The sequence below is a fragment of the Theropithecus gelada genome, chromosome 5 (assembly GCF_003255815.1).
Source record: "Theropithecus gelada isolate Dixy chromosome 5, Tgel_1.0, whole genome shotgun sequence".
Taxonomy (NCBI): domain Eukaryota; kingdom Metazoa; phylum Chordata; class Mammalia; order Primates; family Cercopithecidae; genus Theropithecus; species Theropithecus gelada.
In genome coordinates, this window is record NC_037672.1 from 18920823 (window position 1) to 18937078 (window position 16256).

Consider the following 16256-nt stretch of genomic DNA (forward strand, 5'->3'; position numbering starts at 1 on the left):
AAGCAGGATGATCATTTATTGAGGAGCATGGAATTTTGGAAATCAGTGGAGCAAAAGGGATGGAGCCAGAGAGATGGCTGAACCTCAGAGAAAGGAAGTGCAAACTGGAAGGTGATGGCTTCTACTTGGACCACAGTGAAGGAGAGAAAGAGGTGGTATGTGAGGAGTGGTTCCCACAGAGAATGACTCTGTCAACATTTCCCTAAACAAGAGAGTGGATCATGTGCAGGCCAGGTGATAAAAACCTATTACGACATCACCAGCGAGAGGCAAGGATCCGTGAAAATAGCATAAATCATAGGGCTAAGAGATAACAGGGTGATATAAAAGGGAAGATGATAGCATAAAATCATGGGGTGATACCGAGAGACAACAAGCTGACATAACCAAGGTGTAAAGCGAGAAGGGTAAAGTTTATAATATTAAAGGAAAAAAATCTCCTTATGAAGTTTAATGGGGAAAATGGACACTAGAATATTGGATCCATGAGGGTGGTTTGTATGTCAGTGTGGTGGGGGGCAGGAGGAGTAGGATTGTGAGGATGAAATAATGGAAGAGATGTTGACAGATGTTGAGGGGAAAAAAAAAACAACACCCAAGACTGAGATACAGCCCCTCAAAGGGAAGCAGGACAACTGAACACAGGAAAAAGCAATTACACACTTGAGAAAATTTTAACACGCAAAATACGTCCTAAAATAGTAGATGAAATAACATCAGAGCATTTGAGGCAAAACGTAAAAAGAATAAGACATCCAGACATTTCTTGTGGAGAAATTTTAATTATGATAATAAATTACAAGATTCTTCATTCAAAAATGTAAAAAGGAGAAACAGGAAACTATGTAAAAGGGGACAAAATTGGTCTGTCTTCAGACTTTCCCACGTTAAATACCAGAAGATACCAGAGAAACATTCAGAAAACTGATCAAAGAAAAGTTTGTGATTCATAAATTTTTAGACCCTCCAAGTTTTCATTGCTGTATAAAACCAAAAGAAAAGAATTCTTAAAATAATGTGAGGTCTTAGACAAAGAAACCACCACCCACATGGCCAGGCAAAGGAAAAATAGCTGAAGACATTCTTTAGCTAACATTGAGAGGAATCCAAATCAAGGGCTCAAAAACAGGAAAAAACACTTTATAAAACAGATGACAGAATTTTGTAGGAGATTGTATCTCTATAATTGTAAGTAGTGTAACTAAATAAAAGCAAATATCAAAAATCATTATTGGAAACCAAGACAACGTAAAAGTTATTATCGACAGCAACAATTTATATTCAAATTCATGTATTAACATAAGTGAATAATACAAGACAGAAAACTGGGCAAATTTTGCTACATTATGTTTAATACAGAAGACAGAGAAGAAAAATCTTTATTCATTTATTTATTTATTTAGCTATTTACTTTAAGAATCACCAAAAGTGTAAAATAGAATGTATGAAACAGGCCAGGCACGGTGGCTTACACCTGTAATGACAGCACTTTGGGAAGCCAAGGTGGGCAGATCACCTAAGGTCAGGAGTTCAAGACCAGTTTGGCCAACATGGTGAAACTTCATCTCTACTAAAAATACAAACATTAGTCAGGCATGGTGGTGCATGCCTGTAATCGAAGCTACTCGGGAGGCTGAGGCACAAGAATCCTTTGAGCTCGGGAGGCAGAGGTTGCAGTGAGTCAAGATTGTGCCATTGCACTCGAGCCTGTGTGACAGAGGAAGACTCTGTCTCAAAATAAATAAATAGATAAAAAGCAGAAATGAAAATAAAATAAAATAAATGCAAATTAACATGGTCCATGTAGTTGAAGAAAGAAAATAAAGTGTATGTTTTTATATGTATTTTAACACAAAAGTTAATACATGGAGCCAACCAAATCAGACTAATAATAAAAGAAATTATTAAAAGACAAAGATTCTAAGATTAAGGTAAAATATAATAAACAAATGTCACATCCAAGGTAGTATGGGTAGCATTTACTCACTGTCACACCTGCTTCAAGTACTTTTATATTTATTGATTTATTTAGTCTTTGCAGAAACCTCTCAGGCAGTACTACTTTTGTCCTCATCTTACAAATGAGGAAACTAAGATGTAAAGAAAAGAGCAGTCTGAAATACATCTAAACTTCACAGGAATAATAAAAATAGAAAAATATCAAATACTCACCAATGTCAAACAGAAGTATATAGTAGAGGTTGCTATACTGATTTGCAACAGCTCCAAGCATTGTGTACAAGGAGCATCATATAATTTTGTTAGAAGGCACAAGCAAAATTAAAGGTGAACAACCATTAACTTTTTTATTCTAGACATCACAAAGTTGTTAAAACTAATTGGAAAAACTGGGAGTCATTATCATTGCAAGATACTTTAATACACCTCCCTCAACCTTTGACAAATCAAGTGGTCGAGAATAAATATCAGAGACATTTTAGTGATTATAAAGTGAACTATTTTATCATGCCAAGCCCCAACTTTCTTTTTCAAATATCATATTAGAATATTTTGAAAAGAAGGGACATCTTTTATATGCTCCTAAGATATTGTTTCTTCGATTTTATACACATTCATATGTATACACAGAAAAATACTTAGGATGACATCAATTAAATGCTCTCTTAGTTTGATTTTCATGTAGGGGTTGGGTCGATTATAATGGTCTTCATTGCATTTTTTAATTTTTTAGGTTTTTAATATGTCCACAAAATACTTCTATAGTTAGCAAGTTTATCCATCTAATATCCATGAATCCAAAAAGTGCTTATTAAACCCTTAATTGTCTTGGTTGGTGTTAGTAAGTGATGACTGACCCTAAGAGAAAATATTAATAAGCAAAGGGAAAAAACTACTTTCCTTTATTGTAAGTAAGGGATTCATAAACTTCACACTTAAGAACACAGCTGTACAAACCAGGAGATTGAGTGGGATCAGCTTTATAGGAAGGGCAAAGAGTTCTAGCCTCCATTTCCAAGAAAGGTGCCTCACTTCCATCTCCACTGCCTACATAGGGTGAGAATTCTACCAAGTGCTTTGAGGGGCTTCATTGCATTTCCAAGGAATTTTTTCACACCCTCTTGGCCTTTCCCAACTGCTCTGTAGACTCTCTGTCTATGTGCCTGTCCGACCACCAGGTGAGAGTACCTGTCTATAGCCCAGCAATTCCCTGAGTGCTTACTGCAGAAAGCTACAAAAGGAATTTGGGGGACAGGGTCTGAGGTCTGTACTTCTCTGAAAGGCCCAGACTGTAAACCTTTGTAAAATTGGTCCCTAAAATTAGATGCTGGCCTTGTGACAGTGAAAAAAATGCACACACCCCTGCCCTCCTGGAGTTCATATTTTAAAGGAGAGGCAGGCATTGTATAAGTAATTACCAGCATGATGAATGGAACAAAGGATAGAGGATGGATGCCATGAAGATATTTTTCTTTTCTCCACTGTTCCTTTTTGCATTGCTCATTATCCCAATGTGGACCTTGTTACCTTCTGTTTTGTTCTGTGCTTCTCTGTGAGCACATCTGTTTTTCCAAGTAGTCAGTTTCTTGCAGGCATCTGCAAAAGGCTCTTAAATTAAATACTCAGTAATGTCTTGCTAAAATAAATGAAGAGAAAGCATTAGGTATCTCAATAGGCTTTTCTATATCAATATTGTCTGTTTAGATACAACTTTCAAGACACTAGGAGGCATGTTTATTTCATTATCTTAAATCTTGCACCAGACAATTCTTTAGAAGTTTTTCTTTTCTGCTTATTACCTAACCTTGAGAAATGATGAAATGAGAGTGTTTACATTTAGAAAGTGTAAAGTTAAGCTCGTACTTACCTACAGAAATAAGTGCTAGGTGTTAGTAACACATTCCAGTGTACCAAAAAATTGAAGTGTTTACTTCTTTTGCTGTAACAAATATGGGAGAGAAGGTTCCTGATTTGGAAAGGGGAGGGGATAGCTGCACCGTGAGAAGGCCACACCCTTGTCAGTGGTATAGAATACACAGCTGATCCTTGAACAACATGGGTGTGACCTGCAGAGGCACTCTTTGACACATATTTTTTAAAATAAAAGTCAACAACAAGTGTGCCTTCTTCTCCTGCCTCCCTTCCACTTTCTCCACCTCTTCTGCCTCTGCCACTTCTGAAACAGCAAGACTAACCCCTCCTCTTCCTATTCCTCCTAGGCTACTCAAGACTCAATACCTTTATGATGATCTATGATATGATCAGGCTTTGCCTCTCCACCCAGATCTCATCTTGAATCATAATCCCCATAATCCCCACGTGTTAAGGGACAGACCAGGTGGAGGTAATAGAATTATGGGGGTGGTTTTCCCCATGCTGCTCTCATGGTAGTGAGTGAGTTCTCTGAGATCTGACGGTTTTATAAGGGTCCCTTCCCCTTTACTCCTCCTTTCTGTTCCCTTGTGAGGAAGGTGCCTTGCTTCCTCTTCACCTTCTTCTATGATTGTAAGTTTCCTGAGGCCTCCCCAACCATGCAGAGCTGTAAGTCAATTAAGTCTCTGTCCTTATAAATTACCCAGTTTGGGGTAATTCTTTGTGGCAGTATGAAAACAGACTAATACAATCTATTTCCACTTACTGAAGAGTAAATACACTTTGTCTTCCTTATGATTTTCTTTTACTTTCTTTCTTTTCTTTTTTTTTTTTCGGAGAAATGGTCTCACTGTGATATGGTTTGGCTGTGTCCCCACTCAAATCTCATCTTGAATTGTAGCTCCCATAATTCCCTCATGTTTTTCGAGAGACCCAGTGGGAGATAATTGAATCATGGAGGTGGTTTTCCCCCTACTGTTCTTGTGGTAGTGAAAAGTCTCATGAGATCTGATGGTTTTATGAAGGGGACTCTCACTGCACAAGTGCTCTCCTCTTGTCTGCTGCCATGGGAGACATGCCTTTCACTTTCCACGATAATTGTAAGGCCTCCCCAGCCATGTGGAACTGTAAGTCCGTTAAACCCCTTTTCTTTTGTAAATTGCCCAGTCTGGGTATGTCTTTATAAGCATCATGAAAACAGACTAATACATAGTGTCTGTCACCCAGGCTGAAGTATAATGCTGTGATCATAGTTCACTGTAACCTCAAACTCCTGGGCTCAAGTGATCCTCCCACCTCAGCCTCTTGAGTACCTGGGACCACAGGTTTGCTCCACCATACCTGGCCAATTTTTTAACTTCTTTGTAGAGACAGAGTCGCTCTATGTTGTCCAGACTGGTTTTGACTCGTGGTCTCATGTGATCCTCTTTCCTGGGCCTCCAAAAGTGCTGGAATTACAGGTATGAGCCACTGCATTTGGCCTTCCTTATGATTTGATTAATGACATTTTCTTTTATCTAGCTTACTTTTTCCTAAGAATGCAGCGTATAATACATGTAACATGAAATATGTGTTAGTTGATTGTTTATATTACCAGTAAGGCTTCTGGTCAACAGTATGCTATTGGTAGTTATGAGTTTGGGGGAAGTCAAAACTTCCACACATATTCTTGACTGGGGTGATTTCTTATAACCTCTGTATTTTTTAAGGATCAACTGTATTCGATTTTGGGAGGTATGGCATTGAGACACAGTGAATCTATCCATTCTACCCTACTCAGTAATTTAGGTGGGCTCATTCCCATCAGTTATATCATGAATAAGAAGAAGTCTAGTCATCTGATTCATACACCTGGATTCTGAAAATGTGGCAATTTTGAACCAATAGTGGGGAGTTAGGATTACTGTGGGGACTTTGCTAGTACTCACTTTTTTTACTATAAGAAAGAACCTGGGCATTAATTGATTTATGTCAAACACTGTGAGTTTGGGATGATTAGATTCAGCCGCTCTCATTGAAGAATTAGTTGGGCCTTCCTCTACACTCAGCACCTAGCATAAGGATTATGTAACATTGAAATATCTTGTGAAGACAAGGCCACAGAGGCTTCAACCAATAAAATCTTATGAGACTTTGATGCCAAGACCTGAATGTTATAACAAGTGGGAAGCAGAAAGCTCTTCTGAATTTTGTGTAGCATGTCTTCAGTCTTCCCCAAAAGGTCCTCTATTGCCTGCTCTGGTTTCATACCCCTGTCCTGTGAGTCAGGGACCACCCTCCGTTCTCCAACTCATTTTTCCAACTAACCTAAGAGACACATGGTGTAGTATTGCATCCTTAACAGCCTCATATTTACGGGAGGGCTTCAAAAGTAATGCTTGGTGATGATTATAGTTAAGGTTGAGTTTCAATTCTGGCAGGGCTAAAATTGAAAATTGGATAGAGTTACATTAAAATATCTTTTTAAGCCCAAAAAGTAACATAACTTCCTTCTCTCAGCTGAGAGAACCAGATAGTTAATAAATAGTGCCTAGGCTCAGAATGTTTTCAAGATTGAAATAAAATCTCTGGTTCTTGTATGTGAGATATTCCCACACTGCTGAAGTTACTTGAGACTATGCAATCATCAGCACTATGAAATTTCTCAAGATCCATTTCCATGTGTACGGTTATAAATTCATCCCATAAGTCAACCTCAGCTGTGTTATCACTGTAGGGAGGAGATTGTCTGCCCTTTCCCCATGTCCACACTCATGATGCCTGCTCCCCAAGAGCCTGACATTTAGTTGAAACTAATAGGCAACATTTATTGAAGAACTACCCGGAGCACATGGCAAGCACCATGCCTGAGTTATCTCATTTATCTTCATTTATCACACACCGTGAGAGAGGTGGTATTATCACTTTTCAGATGATGAGACTCAGACTCATAGTAAGTAACAAACCTACATCCATTCAGCTATAAATCATATTTAGAAAAACATGTTAGAATTAGATATAGTGGATCAGAAGAGAAAGCTGCCGCTTCTGGCTGGGATGTCACAGAAGGTTTAAGAATGGTGCTCATTTATGAACTCAAGCTTGAAGCAGTGATTTGTGTAACAAGAGAAGTAGACTACCATCTGGGCAAAGAATTAGATTTCACACTAACTGGTTCCTTCATATTTATTCATTTATAAAACATATATTGATATTGACTATGTGCCACATACTGGTTTCTTTTTTTTTCCCACTGGAATCAAGTTTGTATTAACAATTAAAATCTGATCCCTTGTATTGCTTGCTTCTCTTGGGAGAAGGGAGTGAGAAAATGTACAAATAAACACACAGTGTGTCAGTGTAGAATAAGTCCCATAAAGATAAATGCAACAAGTTGAGGGAACAAAGAGTAAAGGGGTGCAGGGCTACCCTGTTGTATATAGTTATCAGCGAAGACCTTGTTGAGACTTGACAGCTTGCTGGAGAATGGGAGCCACTGGTGTAGCTAGGGGAAGAACATTTCACACAAAGGCAATGGCTAAAATGAGGACTTGAGGTAGAAGATGATGTCAGAGAAGGGCCTGGAACCAGGTAACTCAGGGTCTTGTACTCAGAACTTGTTTTATCAAGACAAAAATGTAAATTAAACCTGTGTGTATGTTAGCAGAGGAATTGAATTTAGATCCTTAAAAGGATAACTCTGGCTGCCTCTTTTTTTTTTTTTTAACGGAGTTTTGCTCTTGTCACCCAGGCTGGAGTGCAGTGGCATGATCTCGGCTCACTGCAACCTCCACCTCCCGGGTTTAAGCAATTATCCTGCCTCAGCCTCCTGAGTAGATGCGATTACAGGCGCCCGCCACTATGCCTGCCTAACTAAAAATACAAAAAAAAAATGTGTATTTTTGGTAGAGATGGGATTTCATCATGTTGGCCAGGCTGGTGATGAACCCCTGACCTCAGGTGATCCACCCGCCTCAGCCTCCAAGTTCAGGGATTACAGGCACGAGCCACCATGCCCGGCCAGCTGCCTCTTAAGCAATGAGTCCAGTATTACAAGTTTGGACCCAAAAAGATTAGAAAATATAAGTTCAGGCTGGGCACGGTGGCTCACACCTATAATCGCAGCACTTTAGCGGGCTGAGGTGGGCGGATCACTTGAAGGCAGGAGTTCAAGACTAGCCTGGCCAACATGGTGAAACCCCATCTCTACTAAAAAAAAATTAAAAAATTAGCCAGGTGTAATCTAGGCTACTGGGAAGGCTGAGGCAGGAGAATCGCTTAAACCCGAGAGGAGGAGGCTGTTGTGAGCCGAGATCAGACCACTGCACTTTAGCCTGGGTGACAGAGTCAGACTCTGTCTCAAAAAAGAAAAGAAGATATAAGTCCTACAAGATGCATGCAGGCAGGCTCATTGTAGCAAATCTTGGATTCCTGATCAGCATCTTATTTTTAAAACAAACAGCTAAGCCGAGGGTAGCTGACATAGAAATCCCATTCGATTCACTGCACAAACTCATGTAAACCCAGGCCAGTGGCACGAACCTGTAATCCCAGCCACCTGGGAGGTAGGGAATCACTTCAGCCCAGAAATTTAAGACCAGCCTGGGCACAAATTTTTTAAAAAAATTTAAAACTCACGTAGAACCTATGAATAATCACTGGCTTTGTCAGGGGTTCTGAAACTAGTTTAGAAACTGAGGAGAAGAGTAAATTCTGTTACCTCAGTAACTGAAGTGACTTGTCATGCATTAGGAGGGCCGCACACAGAACTGCACCTCTATCAACTTCAGCTTGAGGTCAGAGGGCAGTAAGTCCAGGTCCTGGCTACATGACCGGGAGATTTCTAACTCTACAGTGAACTCATGTCTTGTACAAAGATGTAAAAACTGTGCCACTGGATGTAATAACTGCTCTTACCACCCCTTTGTAGAGCTCAGTACCCGTATCTACAGGTCAAATTTAAGACCTCAGTTCTGTGCCTCCTTTTTCACATTTACATTTTCATTTCAGACACCTCAAATTACATGTTCAAGTTTTTAACCTTGTTTCCATAAGTTATCCATCTTTTCCCAAAGGCATCTGTATTTTGTTCCAATTTCCCCTTTTCTAGACTCAGCATTGTCATTATCCAAGACTAGACAGTTTGATATAAGCTTCAACTGTCATACTTTCTTCAGATTTAATATTGAATGCAAAAAAAAAAAAAAATACCATTTTTGGCCGGGCGTGGTGGCTCAGGCCTGTATTCCCAGCACTTTGGGAGGCTGAGGCGGGTGGATCACCTGAGGTGGGAGTTCAAGACAAGCCTGATCAACATGGAGAAACCCTGTCTCTACTAAAAATACAAAGTTAGTTGGGTGTGGTGGTGCATGCCTGTAATCTCAGCTACTCAGGAGGCTGAGGAAGGAGAATCATTTGAACCTGGGAGGCGGAGGTTGCAGTGAGCCGAGATTGTGCCGTTGCACTCCAGCCTGGGCAACAGTAGTGAAACTCTGTCTCAAAAAAAAAAAAAAAATTCTTTTTTTTCCTCTTGAAATGCCTTCCTAATCTCTCTGTCCCTACTTCATTCACGTTTTCATCTGCTTTTAGTTGAAAACCCAGAAAGAGTCTCCCCTCTCTTCTAGCAAAATTCAGTCTTTCTCTAATCCAATTCATTTTAGACACTGCTGCCAGACTCAGTTTAGGAGAAGATTTGAGTTATTTCATCCCTTCAATCAAAACCTATAGCAGCTCACTATTTTATCTAGCAAGTTAAATCAAAGTTCTACTATCCAGGTTTAAAGATTCTCCCAGTCTTGGCAATGCTCAAGCATTCTCAAAGAAACCTAGAATTGAACAGTAGTTAAAGCAACAAAAACAGATTTTATTGAGGGACTATTATAATAGGTGATATGGTTTGGCTTTGTGTCTCCTTCCCCAAATCTCATGTTGAATTATAATTCCCATTGTTAGAGGAGGAGCCTGGTGGGAGGTGATTGGATCATGGGGCCGATTTCCCCCTTGCTGTTCTCATAATAGTGAGTGAGTTCTCATGACTTCTGGTTGTTTAAAAGTGTATAGTACTTCTCCCTTCCCTCTTCTTCCGTAGCCCCCACCGTGTTAGACGTGCCTGCTTCCCTTTTGCCTTCTGCCATGATTGAAAGTTTCTTGAGGCCTCCCAGCTGTTCTACCTGTACAGACTGCCATTGAATGAGGTTTTGAAACCTCTTTTCTTCATAAATTTCCCAGTTTCAGGTAGTTTTTATAGCAGTGCAAGAATGCACTAATACAATAGGGTAAAAGAGACTTTAGTATGGAATTAGGCTCAATTCCAAATACAATAAGTACAAGTGACTTATAACCAACGCACAAGTTTGGAAAGGGGTGAAGGAGTCAGTGGATAGAAAATTGCTAAGAGGAAAAAACATGGGAGGAGGTTGTAAAAATTTTGATTTTCTGATTAAGCAAACCTAACAGCATTCTTGCCATGGTGATCAGGTGTCACCCAGGAATCCGTGGGGGATGAGGAATTTGATCAGATATGAAGGGTGTACGGATTCTCTCTAAACTGACTTAGCAAGATTCTTGCTAAAACAGTAGCTATTAGCCTGTTTTGCATGGCTATAAAGGAATACTGGAGGCTGGGTCATTTATAAAGAAAAGAGGTTTATGTGGCTCATGGATCTGCAGGCTGCACAAGAAGCATGGCACCGGCATCTGCTTCCGGTGAGGCCTCAGGAAGCTCTGACTTATTGTGGAAGGCAAGGGGAGAACATGTGTCACAAGGCAAGAGAGAGAGCAAGAGAGGTAGGGGAGTGGTGGGGTGGGTCCCAGACCCTTCAACAATCACATCTCATGTAAACTCACTACTGAAAGTAGGACACCAAGTCTTTCAAGAGGAATCCACCCCCATGATCCGAATACCTCCCACTAGACGCCACCTCCAACATTAGGGATCACATTTCAACATGAGAATTGGAGGGGACTAACATCCAAGCTCTATCACTGTTCAGGCTAAGAGGAATATGCTCAAGTCAAAAAAAGGCTTCCGAAGAGCCTGACTAGAGTTACATCAAGGACAGTGTCTTGCCAGTACCTAAGAATTGCATGCACTTGGTGGAATTAATCTGAGTTCTTCTCTTCATAGATCCTCACATGTAATACACACCTAGCCCTGTCTTCCCTAATAGGAAACTCCTGTATGAATTGCCTATTTTGCTTCTTCTCCACCCAAATCACAGTCTTCAGAGCCCAGCCAAAAAAAAAAAAAAAAAAAAAATCCCATCTTCATAGAACTTTTATGAAGTCAATGGTTCCTTATGACTTTTTTACATCTCAGGGTTAATTATTTCCGTTGGTGAACTCTTTCAAGCAGAAACTATATATCAAGCCCTCTGTTACATGCAGAGAGAGATACAATCCATAAGACATGATCCTTTTTGTAGTGATTTCTAGGTGTTCTGCCATATCCGTTCTCTCCTTCTTTTATGATAAAACCTTTGAAGTTTATCTAATTAGATATGAGAAAAAATAAATGCAGTTTCCAGCTTATAACATTAAAAAGGGGGTGTGCCCTCTATTTTTTCCACCTCTCCTTTCTGTTGCATAGAATGTGGACATACTATTAAAGCCGGTGTGATCATCTTAGGCCATGAAGTAGAAGCTATATGAAATAAAAGAATTTGCTTTCTGGATTGTTGCGGGCCCATCATCCCACGGGCATGAGGTAATGCTTGTAAAAGATTCAGTATGGTAGCTGGCACATACTAAATCATAAAAAATAGTGAATAATTATGTGATGTCGATGATGATAAAAATAAGGATGTTGGTGTCTGTAGTGGTGATAACTATGATGATGGTGATCTTTATGCCTTTGTTAACAATACACACTTCGGAATTTGCTTTTTGATCACTTCTGGTTGTGAAAATAAAGCAGCAGTATCCTAGATTGTATTCTATCTTCCCCACTGTCTGGGATAGAAGTACTAAATTCATGCAGTCTTTGCTAGCTCTTAGCTAAGACCATTGATCTTATTAAGGTAGAATCCCAAAACTGGAAGACGAAGAAAAGACTGAGAAGACAGAGGAAAGAAGACTGGATAGAGCCAGGGAAATTAACTTGATCTAATAAATAAGAATGTGATGTTTGGGTAAAAGACTGAATGGCTAACAAAAGCCTCGCAGGCCAGACGCAGTGGCTCACACCTGTAATCCCAGCACTTTGGGAGGCCGAGGCGGGCGGATTGCCTGAGGTCAGAGGTTCAAGACCGGTCTGGCCAAGATGGTGAAACCCCATCTCTACTAAAAATACAAAAAAAAATTAACCAAGTGTGGTGGCGTGCACCTGTAATCCCACCTACTCCGGAGGCTGAGGTAGGGGAATTGCTTGAATCATGGGGTGGAAGTTGCAGTGAGCAGAGAGCGCGCCACTGTACTCCAGCCTAGGCGACGGAGTGAGACACTCTCTCTCTCAAAATAACATAACATAACATAAAATAAAATAAAATAAAATAAAATAAAATAAAATTGCATCACAAACTGTGACTAGGGAGATGCTTAGTGATTCCTTGTGATGAAAGCTTGGGAGTAATTTAGGGTTTAAAAATGAAAAGCAGAGTAGAGGATAAGGCTTTTGATAACAATGCTGCAGGCTACGAATTGTATTTTTGTCTCTTTTGAGATATTAAAATAAATATTAGAATTCCTCAATTGCTAAATAAGTGTTAGATTGGGATTGTTTGAATTTAAATCTATAGAGAGGCTGGATCCTAAGGCGCTACAATTTTTATTAACAATACAGAGATTTTAAAATATAGAGAATTTTTTCGAAATGACAATGTTTACATTTTATTTTTTTGCTGAACATATTTAAGTATAAAGCAGCACTAAACATGCCTCTTTTAAAAAATATTTTGTTTCCAAGGTGAAAAGCAAAGTGTGGAATGCTATTCTAAATAAAATAAGATACCCGAAGGACAAAGGTAAATTTCTTTCTAAAGAAAGAAATACAATGTGATTTGACTTGTGTTTATCAAGGTATTTTTACATCAGTGTAGAAAGGAATGGTATATACTAGAATTATGTAGAATTATTACAGATTTGATGAACTGAAAACTATTATGCAGTAAGGAACATGATTTACGTTTCACCTTCATTGTCCCACCCAGCACGTGTATGGTTGGAGAACTAAAACTGAAAACAACCAACAGCCTGCCCCACATTTATTATTTTAGTTTTACTTACCATACCATTGTGCATCTATATACTCACCTCCCAGCCAAAGAGTTTTCTTCATATTATCACATTTTTCACCTAAAAATACTACTGATGCCAGTAATGTCACAAAGACCCCAAAAGGTAAAAAACAAAACAAACAAAAAATGTTTTCCTAGCTTATCTGATTTCTTCTTGAATTGTTTTCCATTAATGATTTTTCATTAATACACACTGACTTGCAGATAATTGTATTATGAAACAATGTATGTGTCTACATGTATATGTATTTGGGGGCAGACACTGTTATTTGCTCTTTATAATAACTTATCTGACTTTATAACAAAGTTTTGAGGTAAATACTAGTGATATACCCATTTTAATGAATGGGGAAGCAGACATAGAAAGGTTAAAGCACTTGCCCAAAGTCGCACAACAAGAATTTCACACAGCTGTTACTTGCAAAGGGATATGTCATCTCCAGGAAACTTGTTACTACTTATTTTTCTCTGTTTGCAGAAATGGAGCTGGCACCCCAATCTTGTAAGAACTAATGCCAGGCTTTCCCATCTCAGCAAGGGTGTTATTTGTCCATTTTCACAGTACTGATAAAGACATACCAGAGACTGGGTAATTTATAAAGCAAAAGAGGCTAAATGGACTCACAGTTTCACATGGCTGGGGAGGCCTCACAATCATGGCAGAAGGTGAAAGGCATGTCTTACACGGTGGCAGACAAGAGAGAATGAGGAGCAAATGAAAGGGGTTTGCCCTTATGAAACCATCGGATCTCGTGAGATGTATTCACTACCAGGAGAACAGTATGGGGTAACCCACCCCCATGATTCAAATATCTTCCACCAGGTCCCTCCCACACAATGAAAATTGTGGGAGCTACAGTTAAAGATAAGATTTGAGTGGGGATACAGCCAAACTATAACACAAGGTCAAGCATATAACATCAACTAATGAAGCAGATGTGTGAATAAAAATGATACAAAGACAGAATGAAATGTGAGGACTCTTGGAAACTGGAGACCAGTACCTCTTGGGAAGCCAATGACCAATACACCTGGCAGGATGCAGGTCCACTTTTGCTATATTTGTCACTTTTTAAAGAGATGTCAGAGTTTCTAATTTTAAGTAAATTTTACCAGTTTTCAAATATTGGCTCAAAATAATTCTGGGACCAGGTGAAACACCTCCATTTTAGGCTAAATCCAGTTCCCAGACCAATGACTGTTAGCCTCCACAAGCCATTGTGTACTTTGCAAAACTGAAATAATATGGGCAGAAAAAAAAGACTCAGGCTTAAATTCTGGCTCAGGTTTACTAATCTCTGAACCTCAGCCTTCTCATCTCAAGCTCAGAATCATGCCTGCCTCACTAGATTACTGAGGATATTAAGTGAAATAATGCCTGTAACACAATTAGCACAGTGTCTCATACACAACACATGCTTCCACCCATGTTCCTAGTTATATCATTTGTATTTCTACTGCACATTACCTTCATTTTTATAATTCATCATTTACTTAATTAGTTTAAAGTTACGGTCAAATATGGGATTACACTTAACTAAGTTGCTTCGTAATCAATGCCATTCTTAGAGTCCAGATAAAATACAATTTCATTTTAACAGCATTTTCCATGACTGATGCCAAAAACTTTTTCCTTTGTGCTCTATTGTTTAAACTTAAGGTGCTAATCTCCATTAAAAGCTGATTCACGTTACAGTCAATATTCTAAAGCCAAGTTTTAGACATTTATGTAAACCTCTCTTTGGCTAAGTTTAAGGTCTTTTCTGGGAAGAAAATTTAGATAAGACAGAAGAGGAAGGGTCCATGAGACCACTGGGCATTGGAAAGTGGGTCAGCAGAGGGGGAAGTGGGCATTGAAAGGGCCTAAGCAACACATATCAATCTTCTCATCCTTTCTCAAAGCGTCCCTCTGTTACCAGTTGTGGTAGTCAGAGCCTAATCGGGACACAGAAAGCATGGCAGCATAGGAAACGGGGAGGGAATTGTGACACAGCAATGGAAGACCTCAGAAGCCAGACAGGGGTCTGTGTAGCTACGTTAGCAATAGCAGTAGGAAACCCTTACTCTCCTGAGCCAAAGGACGGAGACAGTTGGCAGTAGTTCCAGGACCCAGGTGCAGGGGTCACCTGGAGGAAACTAAAACCAGGTGGGTCTGTCAGACAGCACCTGAGCTGTAGAGGAAATGCAGCTGGGGCCTGAGAGGATACTTTGGGCAATAGAAAGGGAGGGAAAGATAAATGCCCAGACTTCTCCCTTTCTTCCCTCGCCAGTCTGCTGCCAGGGCCACATGTTGGTCAAAACCAGAAGCCTGATGAGATAAGAGTCTTACACATCCAGCCTCAGGTATCAGAGTAGGACTCGCCCTGCGATTGAGCCAAAGGCAAATGAAAAACCAAATATGGATCTGAAGGTGAACAAGCTAAGGGGAACCGTACCAGTAAATTAAATATACTGTGCTCCCCGGCTACGCAGTTCATGATGTTCCCTTAGGTTCTTTTCTGAAATAGGTAACTGTCACTTTTTTATTATTATTACACCTTGCTGGTGTGGGCTCCCAAAATAACTGCATTTAAGGAACAGTTGCAATGGCACACAGTAATGGCCTAAACATTGTCATCAGAAAAACGTGACTCATTCAAACCTCTAATACATACCAGTGAGATGATGTTTGAATGATTTACCTGTATTTTTTGAACTTCAGTTTCTTCTTTTATTAACATGGAATAATGATTTCTGCCTTGGTAGGTTGAATAAGGAGTAAATAAGAAAATATCTGCAGAGCAGTCAGTATAGTTTCAGGCCCAGAATAGGGACTTGTAAATGCTTTGTCTTTTTCCTCTTCTTTTAAGAAATCTTTTTACGTTCTCTTTCCTTTGAAAGATTAATTTTCAATTGCCGTCTTCGCTATTTCCAACAGTGAGAAGTTCCTGTTCTGATAGAGAGAAAAATCTCAAACACTACAATGCCCCAGATGCCCTTTCCCACGGTATCCTGAGCGGATACCCATCACATGTCTTCAAAATGTCTTATTACTGTTCTTTCTGTCATTTATACCCTCAGTCACTTCAAGTGTCTTCCCTACTGCCGTTTACATTATCTTATCTCTTAGTTGTCTTGTTTCCCCTTAGTGAAACGATTTTCACAGAAAGCACAAAACTTTTTGCCTGGCATTCTCTAATGACAGCATCAGTAAAACATGTGGCATGTTACTGG